The 18,344-nt window shown below is 38.6% G+C and overlaps 1 protein-coding gene and 1 long non-coding RNA gene across 9 annotated transcripts in view; one reads left to right on the top strand and one right to left on the bottom strand.

Annotated features, from left to right (window-relative positions):
• SHROOM4 (shroom family member 4) overlaps nucleotides 1-18,344 on the bottom strand; it is a 213,004-nt gene that overhangs the window by 182,868 nt on the left and 11,792 nt on the right. The window lies entirely within an intron of this gene.
• The window catches only part of LOC137217360 (uncharacterized), a 61,424-nt gene continuing 57,401 nt past the window's right edge, over nucleotides 14,322-18,344 (top strand). The window contains exon 1 of the long non-coding RNA XR_010940076.1: nucleotides 14,322-14,542. This is a non-coding gene — a long non-coding RNA (uncharacterized lncRNA). The remainder of the gene's footprint in view (nucleotides 14,543-18,344) is intronic.

Genomic DNA, 18,344 nt, shown 5'->3' with positions numbered 1-18,344 from the left:
GAGTCAGCCCTGTGTATATCAAGGGCAGGAAAATAGACACAGAATTCTCTGTGCATACAGGTGAGAGAATTTTAGCCACCTAAATTAATAAGATAGTTTTAAAAAGTCAACCAAAAAGTAGGCAGAGGTCATGGGGCCTAGAATCAACAATATGGTATTCCAGGCAAAGGGAAAGAAAGTGAGGAAGAAGAAACAAAGATTGCATTGCAACCTCAAAGGATGCTGCGGCTGAAAATGAGTCCGTGACAGCATTGATAAGATCTGATTGGAAAACTCAATTTTAAAGAGTTAGAAAAACAAGAAAAAATGAGTCCTATCTGAAAAGGACATTATGAAAAGCGCTATTAATGAAATCACATAGCATCCAAGCACTGTATAAGGTCCCCAAGCTGAGGGAATAAATTGGAACCTGGGCTCCACTTGGTAAGCCTGTTGCTCTACACAGGGCTGAATGCCCCCTGAAGAAAGGAGGATCTTTTTGTAATTGGCATAAAAGCACCATATGGGCTAGTGGCAACTCAGGAGTCTGTGTCCTCAGAGGGTTTCATATTAATAAAAACCATGACTATAGAGACAAATATTAAAGTGTTGACCCCAAACAGATCCAGCTATTTCATCTCTAACTCACTTGATCTCTTTTCAAGAACATATAGCTGGATATTATAAGAGTTTTATTTGATTGCCTGCAAAGCTAAAACTCCCAACAGAGTTAAGATTCAAATGGGTAGTTTTAAAAAAATTTTTAATCTGAAAATAAACCATCATCATCACCATTATAAATAATTTATTAAGCACCACATCACACTCACAAAGGGAAAATAAAGGTTAGGATAAGAATTCTTGAGGTTGACAGGGTGCTTAGTTTAAGTCTTCACTACAGTTAGGAGAAATGAGGCCTAAAGAATGGTAGTCACTTGCTCAAGGTAACAGATCACGTAAGAATTTCAACTGTGGACTGTAGGGTATTTTGCTTGACATGAACTAAAAATCTGGTGAGCGTGGAGTGTGATAGGGTAAAGTTCCCTGAAGTCAGGGACCATACCTGTTCTCCATTTCTAATTCTATACTTGAGATGAATTGAATAATCATCTCAAATAGTCACTTTGCTAAACGACAAACAAACAACCCCCCCCAAAGAAAAAAACAACACAGAACAAAACAAACAGGCAGAGAAGGAAATTACCTAAGTTTCAGAAATGGGACCTTACACATAAGAGATGCCAAACTTTGGTTTACTGACTGCATAGGCAGTTTTGGGGAAAATAAGTTAGAAGACAGATGGGGCCTACCTACATATATGCAGAATCACTGGGGGCAACTTAAACAGCCAGGCTACTAGGATTTCTCTCATCCTCCCCACAGTAAAGTCTCAAATTGAACTTATGCCTGGGCACAATCCTCCTTCCCTTATCCCCACCTACCCCCACCCCCCCATCCCTCCAACTATTAGAGCCTATTTGAAATCACTGGGGTATATTCTCTTTAGCGCAAGGCTCATCAAACTATATCGAGTTAAGCTGCAAATTTTCCCTCATTCTACATCTTTAGGTTCTAATTTAGACTAGGATGGTAATAGGAGGTTAACATGAAAGGACAATCTGGTATAGGTACCTTATCTCCATTTTTCTAATCCAAAATTCTTATTTTGCTCCACAAAGGTCATGTAAATAGAGCTGAAGCCCACTGAAGGTTAAAGGGGAGCAGGTAGAATTGGCAGACAGCTCTATAAATATTCATATATTTCCAGTGAGTGCTCTTGGTTAGAGGGACAGAGATGGGAGTGCAATGAGGGGGATGGTTGGACACTTCCAAAGAGGCTTTTGTCTGACACCCTGGCTACTTATACTTGTATGCCGAGAAAACAAGAGAACTCCCAGCTACTCCAGATGACAGTCTCAAAAGGGACAAGTATAAGATAATTAATGCTTTTTATGTTTTTGTGGGGTTTTTTTGTAGTATAGGTTCTGCCTCTGGGAATATGGGTTCCAAGCTATCAGCTCTAAATAAGAAAAGAGATCTGGAAAGCACTGTAGACTGTTTAACAAAGACACCAGCCTAATTTTTTCTTTCAGCTAAAATAAGTATTGGTCTACGCATATCAGGAATAGAAAAAAAAAATGAGATGTTCCTTTCCCTCACTCCCTCACCTCACCCTGCCCTCAATTCCTTCCATCATGGTTTGCCCTCATCTGGGATACTGCGTGCAGGTCTGGTCATCACATCTCAGAGACAATACCATCAAGCTGGAGAAGGTCCAGGAAAAGGCTTAAAATGGTAAATTTATAGCAATAAAACAAAGTCCAACTTCATCAATTAGTATACTTAGAAAACATATCCCCTCCAAAGATTAGAACAGTCTGACAATACAATGTGTTTTTTTACATTTGGATAAATTCATTGACAGATATTAAAAAAGGAAATTAATGTTTGGAGAATATCACTTACTATAGATGTTGACTAGGATGAGGGCCCAAAGATAAAGATTTAGGGGTTATATATTCTACCAGGTCCTGCACTAGTAACATTACCTATGTTATCTCATTTAATCCTCACAATAACCCTATGAGTAGGTACTATTAGATCTCCATATTAGTGATGAGGAAACCGAGGTTTAAGAGAAGTTACATAACACATCTAACTCACACACTGCTGGTTAAAACCAGGTTTCGATATGGATAGGAAAGGAAGTGAAATCATCTTTATGTAGAGATGATATGATCAGCTAGGTAGAAAATTCTAAGGAATCTACAAAAGGGCTATTAAAACTAACAAGAGATTAGTACGGTTATGACACAAAATCAATATACATAAATCAATCACATTTCTATTACTAGCAATCAAGAATCAGAAAGTAAAATTTTAAAATACTAACCATTTATAATAGCATCAAAAATATGAAATACTTAGGGATAATTTTGACAAAAGATGTCCAAGAGCTGTAGATTGAAACTACAAAACACGGCTGAAATAAATTAAAGAACATTTAAATACAGAGATATACCCTGTTCCTACATTGGAAAAGTCAGTATTGTTAAGGTGTTAATTCTCCCCAAATTTATCTACAGATACAGTGTAATCCCAATCAAAATCCCAGCAGGCTTTTTAAATAGAAATTGACAAGTTGATTCTAAACTTTATATGGAAATTCAAACAACTGGGAATAGCCAAAACACTTCTGAAAAAGAACAAAGTGGGAGGGTTTACACTATTTGAATACAAGACACTATAAAGATACATAGCACAGGGAGATCAGCTCAGTGCTTTGTGACCTCCTGGAGGGGTGGGATAGGGAGGGTGGGAGGGAGGGAGATGCAAGAGGGAAGAGATATGGGAACGTATGTATGTGTATAACTGATTCACTTTGTTATAAAGCAGAAACTAACACACCATTGTAAAGCAATTATACTCCAATAAAGATGTAAAAAAAACCAACAATATGGTTTTGGCATAAAGATAAACATATAGGTCAAAGGTATATACTACAGTGTCCATGTGTATAGAGTCAATTGATTTTTGACAAAGGTACCAAAGCAATTAAATAGAAGAAGGATAATCTTTTCAACAAACGTTGCTGGAACAATTTGATGCTCACATGCAAAACAAACAAAAACAAAAAGCAAACCAAAAAACCCTCAGCTATTATCTCACACAACTTACAAAAATTAACCCCAAATGGATCCTAGACCCAAGTGCAAGAGCTAAAACTATATAACTTCTAAAAGAAAATATAGGAGAGAAATCATAGTTACCTTGGGTAAGGCAAAGACTTCTTAGGACACAAAAAGCTGAAATTATAAAATGTTTAAAAATATTTAAATGGACTTTATCAAAATTAAAACATTTTACTTTTCTTTTTTAATATTTAGATGATTTAATAGACATTTCTTCAAAGAAGATATACAAATGGCCAATAAGCACATGAAAATATGCTGCTCAATATCATTAGTCATTAAGGGAAATGCAAATCAGAACCAGAATGAGATATAACTTCACACCCACTAGGATGGAGAGAGAGAGATCTAGACAGAGATGGAGATAGAGACACAGACATTTAAAAAAAAAAAAAACAGGGCTTCTGTGGTGGCGCAGTAGTTGAGAGTCCGACTGCCGATGCAGGGGACACGGGTTCGTGCCCCGGTCCGGGAAGATCCCACATGCCACAGAGCGGCTGGGCCCGTGAGCCATGGCCGCTGAGCCTGCGCGTCCGGAGCCTGTGCTCCGCAACGGGAGAGGCCACAACAGTGAGAGGCCCGCGTACCGCAAAAAAAACAAACAAAAAAAACCTTTTACTTTTCAAATGACACTGTTAAGAAATGGATAGGCAAGCCACAGACTGGGAGAAAATATTTGCAAATCACATATACCCAACAAAGGACTTGTATCTAGAATATAAAGAACTCTTACAACTCAATATCAGAAGAGAAAAACTAATAAAAATAGGCAAAAGATTTAAATAGACACTTCACCAAGGAAGATACACATATGGCAAATAAGCACATAAAAACATGCTTAACATCGCTAATCATTATAAAAACATAAACTAAAACTACAAAGAAATACCAATGCATACCTTCTAGAATGGCTAAATTTTTTTAAATGACCATAATAAGTATTGGTATGGAATGGAACTCTCTTACACTACTGGTGTAAGATATTTACAACCATGTTGGAAAATAATTTGGCAGCTTTTAAAAATGATAAATATACATCTACCATATGACACAGTCATTCTACTTGTAGATTTAACCAAGACAAATGAAAGTATATGTTTACACAAAGACTTATACATGAATGATCACAGCAGTTTTATTTATAATAGCCAGAAACAAGCCAAATGTTCAACAACAAGCGAATGGATAAGCAAACTGTGGTATATTCATGCAATCGAATATTACTCAGCAATAAAAAGGAGTAAACTGTTGATACATGCAAGAACATGGAAAAATGTAGAAATATTTATACTGAGTGAAGAAGGAAGACAAAAAATATATACTAAATGATTCTATTGATATAAAATTCTAGAAAATGCAAACTATAGTGATAGAAAGTAGTTGTCTGGGAGTAATGGAGGTGGATTATGGTGGATTTGGAGGTGAATCATATGTTTATTACCTTTATTATGGTGATAGTTTCATAGGCATTGTCAAAATTCATCAAACTGTATAGGCATTTATACATGTATAATTTCTTATACATCAATTATCGTTTGATAAATGTGTAAAATATAAAATCAAGTCAAATTTGCCTCAACGCAATAGTTAACATACTTGTAAAATAGGGACTGATTTCCCAAACAAACAAAAATAAGTATGCTTATTTTGTAGCCAAACTTTACACAGTATATGTAGTTAATTCTGGAAAAGAGACTAAATAATGACTCCCAGACCCTTCTAATCCAGAAAAATTGTTAGTCAAAAAAAATAAGGGGTCATGAAGGCTGCACACTAATATATACTGCAATAACTAGTATCTCCCTCCTATAGAACAGATTTCAGGTGTTAGCTGAAAGAAAAGAAAAAAAGAGGGGTTATGAACTTGGGCTTTACTGGATGATGAAATTAAGACTGGGCTACTTGCTAATAAGTTCTTCAATAGTTAAAAACTAGTATTGGTTGTTTTTTAAAAAAATTCATTTAGGAAGACATAACCATAATTCAAGAAAGTAGAAGAAGAAAAAAAGAAGATGTGTGGTTCCTATATGGTTCAGTAATAATCACAACCAGTCTATGACTCCCTTAAACAGTCTGTTGAAAAATATGAAGGGAGAAGAAAAGGGGGCCCTATGAAAGGTGTATAGGGATAGGGTGGGGATTGACAAAGATATTATGGGGCCAGAGAGAGATATCAAGAGCACGTTTTTAACTTTGCAAAACAAACTTAGAGACCCTTAGGTTAGGTGGCTTATACTCATGTAAAATACCAGCCAACCCATCAACAGATTTTTTTTGAAGTACCCACTAGTGATTTATAGTTAATGCTTAGTGAACTGGAACACTGCAACTGGAACTACTTAAATTTTTCTGACTTCTGAAATGTAATTAAATTGGTACACACAGGGAATTAGCAAAAGTATCCTGATTCTGTAGAGACCAATGTGTTACCCATTTAATTAGTCTGTCTGGGTAGTAAATCATGTTCTTGTCTAACATGCTAGATAAGCATATCTCACTCAAGTAGAGAACTCAGAAACTTCAGATGGAAATCATTTACAAAATACCAATGGGAAACCACAATAACTACCAAAAGAAGGGAGGAAAGAGAGAAGAGGGAAGAAAGAAGAGAGGAGGGGAGGGGAAGGAGGAAGTTGTGTAGGATGTAGCATTTTAAAGGGGCTTTATTAGCACAGAAAACATGGAAACTTTCTGCTCCAAAAAGAATCACCCCCTCAACCACTCTACCACCACCACCACTACCGCCACCACTCTCTCTCTCTCTTTCTCTCTATCTCTATTTTTCACACACACACTCTCTCTCACACACACACTAAATTTTACAAGTTCAAGTGGTGAAGTATCTATCCATACATCTATGTGAAAAATCAAAATTCATATCAGTTTCTAGATAGCATAGCAATAAATGTTAAGGGTAAGGGAGAGGGAAGATGAGAAGTAGTAAATATTAAGCTAAAAGCTTATCCTCTAAGATCAGGAACATGACAAGGTTCCTCACGCTCAAGACTTCTACCCAACATAGAACTGGAAGTCCTAGCCAGAGCAACTGGGAAAGAAAAATAAATACAAGGCATCCAAGTTGGATGGGAAAAAGTAAGACTATCTCTGTTTGCAGATGACCTTTTGTTATATATAGAAAATCCTAAAGACTGTACCAAAAAACTGTTAGGACTGAAAAACAAATTCAGTAAAGCTGCAAGAAAAAAAATCAACATACAAAAATCAGTTGTGTTTCTATATATTAACAATGAACTATCTAAAAAGGAAATTAAGGCCAACAAACACATGAAAGAATGCTCAACATCATTAATCATTAGAGAAATGCAAATCAAAACTACAATGAGATATCATCTCACACCGGTCAGCACGGCCATCATCAAAAAATCTACAAACAATAAATGCTGGAGAGGGTGTGGAGAAAAGGGAATCCTCTTGCACTGTTGGTGGGAATGTAAATGGATACAGCCACTATGGAGGTTCCTTAAAAAACTAAAAATAGAACTACCATACGACCCAGCAATCCCACTACTGGGCATATACCCTGAGAAAACCAAAATTCAAAAAGAGTCATGTACCAAAATGTTCATTGCAGCTCTATTTACAATAGCCCAGAGATGGAAACAACCTAAGTGCCCATCATCAGATGAATGGATAAAGAAGATGTGGCACATATATACAATGGAATATTACTCAGCCATAAAAACAAATGAAATTGAGCTATTTGTAATGAGGTGGATGGACCTAGAGTCTGTCATACAGAGTGAAGTAAGTCAGAAAGAGAAAGACAAATACCGTATGCTAACACACATATATGGAATATAAAACAAAAAAGTTCTGAAGAACCTAGGGGCAAGACAGGAATAAAGATGCAGACTTACTAGAGAATGGACTTGAGGATATGGGGATGGGGAAGTGTAAGCTGGGACAAAGTGAGAGAGTGGCATGGACATATATACACTACCAAATGTAAAATAGATAGCTAGTGGGAAGCAGCCACATAGCACAGGGAGATCAGCTCGGTGCTTTGTGACCACCTGGAGGGGTGGGATAGGGAGGGTGGGAGGGAGGGAGATGCAAGAGGGAAGAGATATGGGGACATATGTATATGTATAACTGATTCATTTTGTTATAAAGCAGAAACTAACACACCACTGTGAAGCAATTATACTCCAATAAAGATGTTAAAAAAAAAAGAAATTAAGAAAGCAATCCCATTTCCAATAGCATCAAAAAGAATACATTTAGCCAAGGAAGTGAAAGACCTATGCACTGAAAACTATAAAACAAATTGAAGACACAAATGGAGAAAAGAGAACCCTCCTATACTGTTGGTGGAAATATAAATTGTAAAGCCACTGTGGAAAACAGTATGGAGGGTCCTTTAAAAACTAAAAATAGAGTTACCATATGATTGAGCAATCCCACTCCTGTGTGTATATCCAGAAAAGACAAAAACTCTAATTCAAAAAGATACATGCACCCCAACGTTCATAGCAGCACCACTTATAATAGTCAAGACATGGAAGCAACCCAAGTTCCCATCAACAGATGAATGGATAAAGAAGATGTGAGATATATATACACACACATATATATGTATATAAAATGGAATATTACTCGGCCATAAAAAAGAATGAAATATTGCTATTTGCAGCAACATGGATGAACCTAGAGAGTATCATACTTAGTGAAATAAGGCAGAGAAAGACAAATATCATATGATATCACTTATATGTGGTACCTAAAAAATAATACAAATGAACTTATTTATAAAACAGAAACAGACTCACAGACATAGAAAACAAACATATGGTTACAAAAGGGAAAAGGGGAGGAGGGATAAATTAGGAGTATGTGATTAACAGATACACACTACTATATATAAAATAGGTAAACAACAAGGATTTACTGTATAGCACAGGGAACTATATTCAATATCTTGTAATAATGTATAATGGAAAATAATCTGAAAAAAATATGTATATAAACAATCACTTTGCTATACTTGTGAAACTAATACAATAGTGTAAATCAACTATGCTTCAATTTTTTAAGAAAAAAAGGAATAACTAAGCTGAATATACAAGAACAAAAAAAAACACAAAATTGAAGACACAAACATAAAGATATACCATGTTCTTGGATTGTAAGAATTAATATTGATAAAACATTTATATTACCCAAAGCAATCTACAAATTGAATGCAACTCCTATCAAAATTCCAGTGGCAACTTTCACAGAAATAGAAAAAAAATCCTAAAATTCACATGGAACTACAAAAGACACTAAATAACAAAGCAATCTTGAGAGAGAAAAACAAAACTGGAGGTATTGCACTTCCTGATTTCAAACTATATTACAGAGCTATAGTAGTCCAAACAGTATGATGCTGGCATAAAAACACAGACCAACAAAATAAAAATAGAGAGCCCACCAAAATCCAAGCACATGCAGTCAACTAATCTTTGACAAGGGTGCCAAGAACACACAATGGGGAAAGGATAGCCTCTTAGATAAATGCTTTTGGGAAAATTGAATATCCACATGCAAAAGAATGGAACCTATCACTTATACCACTCACAAAAATAAACTCAAAATGCATTGAAGACTTACAGTCCTGAAACCATAAAACTCCTAGAAGAAAACAGGGATAAAGCTTCATGACATTGGTTTTGGCAGTGATTTCATGGAAATGACACTAAAAGCACAGGCAACAAAAGCAAAACTAAACAAGTGGGACTACATCAAACTAAAAAGCTTCTGCACAGCAAAGGGAATAATCAACAGGGTAAAAAAGCAAACTACAGAGTAGGAGAAAAATATTTGCAAACCATATATCTAATAATGGGTTAATATCTAAAATATATAAGGAACTCAATAGCAAAACAAAAACAAAAACAAATAACCCAATTTAAAATGGGCAAAGGATCTGAATATACAAAGGACCAGTAGGTACATGAAAAGGTGCGACAAGAGATAAGTGTTGGCAATGATGTGGAGAAAAGGGAACCCTTGTACACTGTTGGTGGGAATATAAATTGGTATAGCCATTATAGAAGACATTATGGAGGTTCCTCAAAAACAGTAAAAACAGAACCACCATATGATCCAACAATCCCACTTCTGGGAATATATCTGAAGGAAACGAAATCAGTATTTCATAGAGATATCTGCACTCCCACGTTCATTGCAGCATTATCCACAATAGCTAAGATATGGAAATAACCTAAGTGTCCATTGACAGATAAATGGATAAAGAAAGTGTCATGACAACACGGATGAACCTGCAGGGCATTATGCTAATTGAAACAAGCCAGACAAAGAAAGACAAATACTGCCTCGTATCATTTATATGTGGAATCTAAAAATAAAAGTCAAACTCATAGAAACAGAGAGTAGAATGGTCATTGACAGAGGATGGGGCGTGGGGGAAATGGAATGTTGGTCAAGGGGTTCAAACCTTCAGTTATAAGATGAATGAGTTCTGAGGATCTAATGTACAGCATTGTGACTATAGTTAATAATACTGTATTGCATACTTAAAATTTGCTGAGAGAGTAGATCTTAAGGGTTCTCATGGGCTTCCCTGGTGGCACAGTGGTTGAGAGTCCGCCTGCAGATGAAGGGGACACGGGTTCGTGCCCCGGTCCGGGAAGATCCCACATGCCACAGAGCGGCTGGGCCCGTGAGCCATGGCCGCTGAGCCTGCGCGTCCGGAGCCTGTGCTCCGCGACGGGGGAGGCCATAACAGTGAGAGCCCCACGTACCGCAAAAAAAAAAAAAGAAAGAAAAAAAGAAAGGGTTCTCACCAAAAAAGTGTACATGTATCAAATCATCACATTGTACACTTTAAATATGTACAATTTTACTTGTCAATCATATCTCAATAAAGCTGGGGGGAAAATTAAGGGTTTTTTCTTAGCATCTACCTCCAACCATCCAACAACCACCACCACCACCTACTCCCCCAACACTTCACACACACACACTCACAATCTCTAGATCAAGTGGCAAAGTATCTATCCTTCCATCCATCTATCCATTGATGTAAAAAAGCAAAATTTATATCACTTTGTAGATAGTATAGCAAAAAATGTTAAGGGCTAGGAAGAGGGAAAATGAGAAGTAATAAATGTTAAGGCAGTCATATTGGGAATAGAGGCTCTAAGAAAATCCTTCCTTATTTTTAGGTTGCTCCTCATTCAGCTCTCAGTTTAAATAAATAAATATTTAATATAATATATAATTAATATTATAGTATATAATAAATATAATATATAAAATTCATATTACATTTTATAAATGTAATATAAAAGTAATACATATATAAATTACATTACTATGCAATATATACTATAAAATATTTCTACAGATGGCAATGCTTGAACTGTTTGGTTTTTGTCCCTGTCACTGATGGTACTTGGGAACAAATGTACAAACTACAGGGCAATGAGAGAAATGAAATTTTGAGCTGAAGAAAGAAACCAGATTCAGAAAGCAAAATTCATATAAACTTAAAATATGAAAAAAAATCTCCATGAGGAATATAAAACAGGTTCACACTGCTCATTAGAAAGAACATGATGAGCTCTAGCAGAGACGTGAAGAAAACTGTAAGGATTTTATGGGAGGAAAATTGAAGAAGAATGGAGGGATGGAAGATAGAGTAGAATGGTACCAGAAGGAAGTATAATTTGTGTTGAGCCTCAAAGAATAGGCAAGGTTTAGTCAGGTAGATAGGACTAAGAAGGTGTTGAAAGAAGATAATGAACAAAGCACTGGGTATGTTTAGGAAATTGTGAATTGTCACATTTGGGGCTTACTGTGTATGGCAGGGGTTATAGACATGGGGTCTCAAAACAGCCCTTCTGGATGAACATCCTAGCTCTACCAGTTACTAGCTGTGAGACTTTGTGTAAATCATTTAGAATTCCATATGCTTCATTTTCCTCCTCTGCAAAATGGGGAAGAACAATAGGAATTTATATGGTTGCTGTATGGATTAAATAAGATAATACATGTAAAATGACTTAGAACAGTGTCTGGCATCCAGTAAGTGTGCGACGAATGTCAGCCTTTTTTTTTTGGAGGAAGTGCAAAGGAAGTATCCAGGATTTAAGGCTAGGAGAGAAGGTAGAAGCCATATTATGGAGAACTTGGGTTGCCAAACTTGAGGGGTTGGTACTTAAATCAAAATGAAGAAAGTTTTGAATAATAGAGTGCCATAAAGGCAGAGTAATTGTTGTCAATTTGTGGTGGGAGATTTTTACAACTCTAGCTGCCTGACAGTGCAAAGAGCTGGCTTGTGAGAGCGTTTTTACCATCAACAGAAGGGTTCAAGCACAGTCTGGTCAACCAAAGTCAAGGGTGTCATAAATGGCAGTCAGGCAGTGGGTCAGTGTTGGCCAACTTGAAAGGCCTCAAAGATTCCTTTCAACTGTAAGTTGATTTCAGATAAAGATGCTAGGAACAATATGGAGGAGAGTTTTATGCAAGACTAAGCATAGAGCCAGAGCAACTGTTCAAGTGAGAGAGGGCAGTACAAGAGAGTCAATGGCGGGTTTGCTGGTCTAGAATATCAGAGCTGGAAAGAACGGCAAAGGTCAACCAGCCAGTTCAGCTTCTTCACTGTACAGACAAGGAAATTAAAATTCTCAGATAGAGGAAGTGGGTAAATTTTAAAGGGGTGAGCCTAGAGGCGGGGAAGCCAGCCAGGAATCCAGAAATCCAGAAATAAATAAGGGTTTGGAAGAGAGTGGGAGTAGCAGGATTTGAAAGGAAGGGAGTAGATATGAGGGCTATTTTGAAGGAAGAAGGACTGACAGCATGTGATGATTGATTGGATATAGAGGATGAATAAGCAGTGACTCCAAGATGTCAATGCTGGCTAAGTGGGAGGCAGGAGGCCAAGGACAGAGCCTGTTTGGCAAGGGGAAGATAACAAGTTCCGTTTTTGATATATTGGGGTTTGAGATAAAAAAAAGAGAAAAGTTATTCAAGTAGACACTGTCCATCAGACAGTTTAAGAGTTTTTTGTTTATCACTTCCCCTGTCCCAGTGTGAGAGCATCTCACATCATGGGCATTGGGAAGAAAAGGCACTCTAAAAATCTGAATTTTGAATACCAGCTCTGCCACTTACAGGTCCAATGGATTTTGGAAACTCTCTCAGCCTCAATTTCTGCCTCTTAGAATAGGGACACTACTAAGTACATATCAAACACCATATTGTTTAATCCTGAGAGTCTAATTCACATATTTAAAAACTTTCCAGGAAAGCTTGGGAATGACTGGTCTGTGTGACCTGCCTCTTCTCCAATGCTATGGCACACAGAACGTGGGCAGAGGAATAGTTAATATTGGTATTAGAAAGAGAACGTGAGGCACAAAAAGAGGATTTGACACAAAATTCCAAAGTATAGTGGGACAAGCATAGGATTTGGGGTCGGGCCAAGCTGGGTTCAAAGCACAGCTGTACCACTTATTGGCTTTGTTACCTTGAGAATGTTGTTTGGCCTCTCTGAGCCTCTTTTTTTCATCTGTAAAATAGGAATCCTATCAATTTACAGTAGTGATAAGATTAGAGATTATGCACATAAAATTCCCAGAATGTAATTGGCAGTTAATCAATGGTAGCTTTGATCATCCCCATCCCAGAGTTGACTCCCAAGCACATGAAAATAGTGACGCCAATTTCCTACTGTGTACTTCCATTCTCTTGCTCCTTCGAACCAGCCCTCAAAAAATAAAAGCACATCAGCTATCCCTTTGATTTTTCACACACCTATGAGGTCACCCAAAGCATTCCCTCCTGCCCTTTGAACTTTTAGTTCATTCTCAAATGATTTACCGCCTGCCTAGCCTCCAAATGACCATGCTAGCAATCGTGTCCTTCCTCTCTGAGGCTCTGTCCTTTTGATAACAACAGTGCCCCTGATGGGGTTAACATTCCCACACTCTAAGAGCACCCTCCCAAGACAAAATTGTCAACTTCAGAAGGACCTTAATGGGAACAGCAGTGAGGAGCAAGCTAACATTCTGTTTCTCCACCAACGCCTGCAAAGACTGAATTATCTCCTCTAAGACTTTCTCAGATTGCTGTACTCGTTGCAAACTTACTATGCGATCCTGATGAGGATAAACATTTCCCTGGGGTCTCTTTCGAGGCCTGTTCCTAAAGTTTGCTCCAGCAATCAAACTCTCTAGCACTAGTCTGGGCAGGAACAAATTAAGAGAAGACCCCACAGTGTATCTTAAACTGTCACAGTACTGCCAGTGTGAGTTTTGATGTGTTTCCTTTAGTGCTCTGACATAACCTAACTGACTTCCACAGAGACAGCTGCCAATTAGATGAGACCCCCATTAGGAAGGGGGACGGAGAAGGTTCCTTTTGGCCTTTTTCAGCATTCTCAGCTTTGAGTAAAACAGTGAGAAAAGGAATGTCATGGTCAAATAATAAGGACACTTAAGGCACTGGGTATAAATACCAGACGGTGACTCACATCCAAGGCTAGTCAGACAGAACACGTTAGGACTTGCTTAAGCAAAAGTGAAAACACACACACACACACACACACACACACACACACACACACAGAGTAGGTTCATATTGCTTCAGCTGAAGCAATGAAACACTTGACTCAGGCAGAAGCCTCACACTCTGCCCTCCCTGAACACATAGCAACAAGAGGGGTGGCTGCTGTTTTAAGAGTCTCACAGCAACGCTTCCCAACAGCAAGGGAATGCTGTAATCATCAGCCAGCAGGCCTCTCCCACATGCAAGCCTCAGGAACACAGCTCACGCACAGGAGTTGCAGCGGCAAGAAACCCAACCACTGCAAACGCAACTCGAGGCAGCTCTTGGACAAGCAGGTAGATGACCCTAGCCTCCACTGCCGCCCTCTCCCCTCTCATCCAGGGTTGCACCTGGGATCCCTCTCCATGTCCACCTGTACCACTACTTCCTTCTATTCGTTCCCTCTGTCCCAAGCTCGTATGTGTCTGTCATTCAAGGCTCACCCCACTTACTAGGTTTCTCAGAAAGACTGGAAAACTCGGTTAATATATCCAGCTCTTCAAGTCATATTCGCTTTCTCATTTGTAATGGGGAGAAGAAAGGGGGACGTGACCAGTTACTGAGTACAAAAGTTTTGCTTGACTCTTTCAGCAAACCATTATGGAGAATCTGCTCTGCTCTGTGCTGAGGATAGTAAAGATACAGAAGACACAGCCATTGTCCTCTAGAAGATTTTGGTCCAGCAAACCAGACACAGGGCAGTCAAAGTCCCCAAAAATTTCTACTGGAAAATCAGAAGTCCAGCATTCCAAAAAGGGAGAGATTACATCCACCAGGAGCAGACTGAGATGATGCGCTTGGGGCATAGAGTAGGGCTTGAAGGTTAGGCCCAAGTGGGAGGGGAGGGGAGAAGGGAGCAGGCCTTCTGAGTCGGCAATATGAAGCCGAGCCACTCAAAGAACATCGCGATGGGAAATTTGGAGGACAGAACTTCCCAGGTGTGTTGGTGGGGGGAGTGGAGAGGAAAAGACTCTGCCTGAGAATTTGGGTCCTGGAAGGAATGCTAGAAAGTAAGACTCGAGCCCAGTGGACAATGGTCCCTACACCAGGCTAAAGTAGTTTGGGCTCTATTTTGGAGGTAGCAGGGAAATATTAAATAATTTTAAGTGGGAGGGGGGATGATCAAAGGGAGGAAAACCATTGAAGAGGCCACTACAATAGTGTAGTTGTTCCAGAAGGAGGCTTCTTCCTGCCTGTCCCAGCTCTTGCAAGATCCTCCTTCAAAGCTGCCTTCTCTGTCTGAGCTCATAATTTCAGAGCTCATTACTATGCATCTCTTTTAAGCTGGGTGAGATATCAATGACATTTCTTATTCTGAATGAGACTCCTAATGTTGTACTGAAGCTGGGTCAGGAACTTAAGAAAAAAGTAGAAGCTTCATCCCAAACTCCCAGTTTAGAAGAAAGGAACTATGATACATCATTTCCATTTCTGTAATAGCATCGGTTGGCTTGGCCCCTGGTCTCTTCTAAGATCCCAACAGAGGAGCTGGAGGGGAAAGGGAGAAGGGAGAGAGAGGGAGGGGGGAGGCAGGAGAGGGAGGGGGGGGGAGAGAGAGAGAGATGCCAACATAAGTCAAAACCTGATTGTCAAGTGCTTTTCTGGGGCCTGTTCCAGATCACTGTCACTTACAGGCTTAGACTAGAGCTCAGCCCTAAATTAGGGCTCTAACCTAGAAGCTGGGATGGGAGGTGGAAGGGCCCCACCTGGGTCTTAGCAGTGGGAATTAACTCTCCCTGATTCTTAATTCTTTTGGCTTTTATTAGTGGCTGGAAGGGGAGAAGGATGAAACCTGAACCCTAATGCAGCTGAGAAGGGCTAAGAGCCAAAACCTTCCTTAAGCAGATACAATATGTGCAGGGCCTGGGCAGGTTTCAGAACACTGCACATTTCTCCAGCCAAAGGCATGGGAAAACATGAAAATTACATATTTAACCCTTTACATCCAGAGAGGGAGAGTATCACACTCCCACCAGCACTCACACAGCAGAGACAAACTGGCAAGCTGGCTCTTGCAAGAGCCCCAGCACTTGGTGCTTTGTGACCACCTAGAGGGGTGGGATAGGGAGGGTGGGAGGGAAACACAAGAGGGAGGAGATATGGGGATATATGTATATGTATAGCTGATTCACTTTGTTATACAGCAGAAACTAACACACCATTGTAAAGCAATTATACTCCAATAAAGATGTTAAAAAAAAAAAAAGCCCGAGCACTTGGGTAAGCCTTTTTCACAAAAACACCCCCAGCAGCTAGATACTCAAATCAGTTTCAAATATAAATTACAAGCTATTTCACCTGGTCAGAGTTAGGTAAAGCGAACCCACGTGCCCAATAGATTTTTAGCATGAAATGAGTTTTGTCTACGAGGAGGGAGGGAGTGAAGAGACCAAGTTCCATGGCACAAGCATCTTTACAACATTCTGAATTTCAGTTTTTCACCATGCAGAAAAGCATGTGATGCTGTACAAAAAAAAGTAATGGATCTAGAAAGCAAATCTAAGAAGGAAGGAGGTAGGAAAGTTAACATTTCCTGAGAATTTTCTGTAAGTATACAGGACATCCAGTCTAGGGTTTGGGTCAGATAATCACTCCAAATGTGCAGAAGTCTCTTAATAATAAAGTGATGTTTTCCAGCCAGATTTGCAGCCAATGAATTTGTGAAGTAAATCCCTATTTCCTTTTTTTAATTAATTTTTATTGGAGTATAGTTGCTTTACAATGTTATGTTAGTTTCTTTTTTATTTTAATATAAAATTCAGGATGAAAGTACGGTGAGGACACCACTGAAAACAATTAAATCATATTTGCAAGTTTAACAATGCTTTTTCAAAGGTCACATTTTAAGAACCAATGCTACTGCAGAAATATGAACAATGATATTCACAGATTAATAATACTCCCCCATGCAGAGAGCATAAAACTACTAACAACAAAAATGCAATCCAGACTTGAAACTCCAGTGGAGTTTGCTTACGAAGCCTCCACATTTTACTTTTCATATAGCGAAAACAATCTTTAAATATCTTGGCAAGACAACTGATGTTTTTTAACAGCCTCGAATCTTTTAACATTTCCAGCTTCATGTCTGAACTTTGGCGTTTTGACAGCTTCTTCTATTTTTTGTTTGGTTGATTTTTGGACTTCCCCATCACTTGAAAGTACTAAGTTAGACAGAAAGAACTTCAGCCAGTAATACCTCAGGTGACTAGGCAGCCTGCAGATTGGAGGAGATAGCAAGACCAAACTATGACCAGAAAAGCCCATTAAATAACAATGCAGGCCTGTTCCAATGTCTGTTGGGGCATGAGATTGTCTGGCAATTAAGTCATTTCCACAACAATCAGCAGATTAGTAAATCATCTGTGTTAACCATTATGTTCCTAAAATAATGATTTGTTGTTTTAACTGACCAGTGGCCTTAAATAAAATTCTTTTTCTTTTTCTGAACTGCCTATGGAACTCCTTTCCCTGATGGTCCTATGGTCTCAGAAGATCCAAAACTTAACTAAACCTGGTTAGCCCTCCCAATCTCCGTCACCACCTAGAGCCTTCTAGATTAGAAATACTGGATTCATCTCTAACTCCTGCCTCTCCCTCATTTCTTCAGATCCAAATGGTGTATATTACCACAACCTCTGGCAACTTGCTAATGTGTTAACAACAGTCAGCACGTTGCCAAGATGACTGATTCCTTTATAATGCCATCTCCAATTGTTCAGTACAGGTCTTTCCTTGTGTAAGCAGTTATATGGCTGGTACTGTGTTAGATGCTTTATTTTTAATACTTTAACTCTAATCCTCCAAAAAACAACAAAATGGCTACATACTTCCAACCTGAATCCATCCTATAGCCCAATGTTCTGGGTTCTTCAGAATAACTGGCTCAAATCCATTCACCCTTATGTCTCATTACTCAAGCAGATCCTCACTGATCCACTTATCCAGCCACACAAGCAGTATCACATTGGGCAAGTTACCTAACCTCTCTATTCCTCAATTTCCTCATCTGCAAAATGGGATTGATAAAGGAGCTAATATGTGTTAAAATAGAAAACCAGTGCCTGGTCCAAGGTACGCACTATGAAAGTATTTTTA

Source organism: Pseudorca crassidens, chromosome X, assembly GCF_039906515.1.
Source record: "Pseudorca crassidens isolate mPseCra1 chromosome X, mPseCra1.hap1, whole genome shotgun sequence".
Taxonomy (NCBI): Eukaryota; Metazoa; Chordata; class Mammalia; order Artiodactyla; family Delphinidae; genus Pseudorca; species Pseudorca crassidens.
This window is presented reverse-complemented; position numbering and strand designations above follow the sequence as displayed.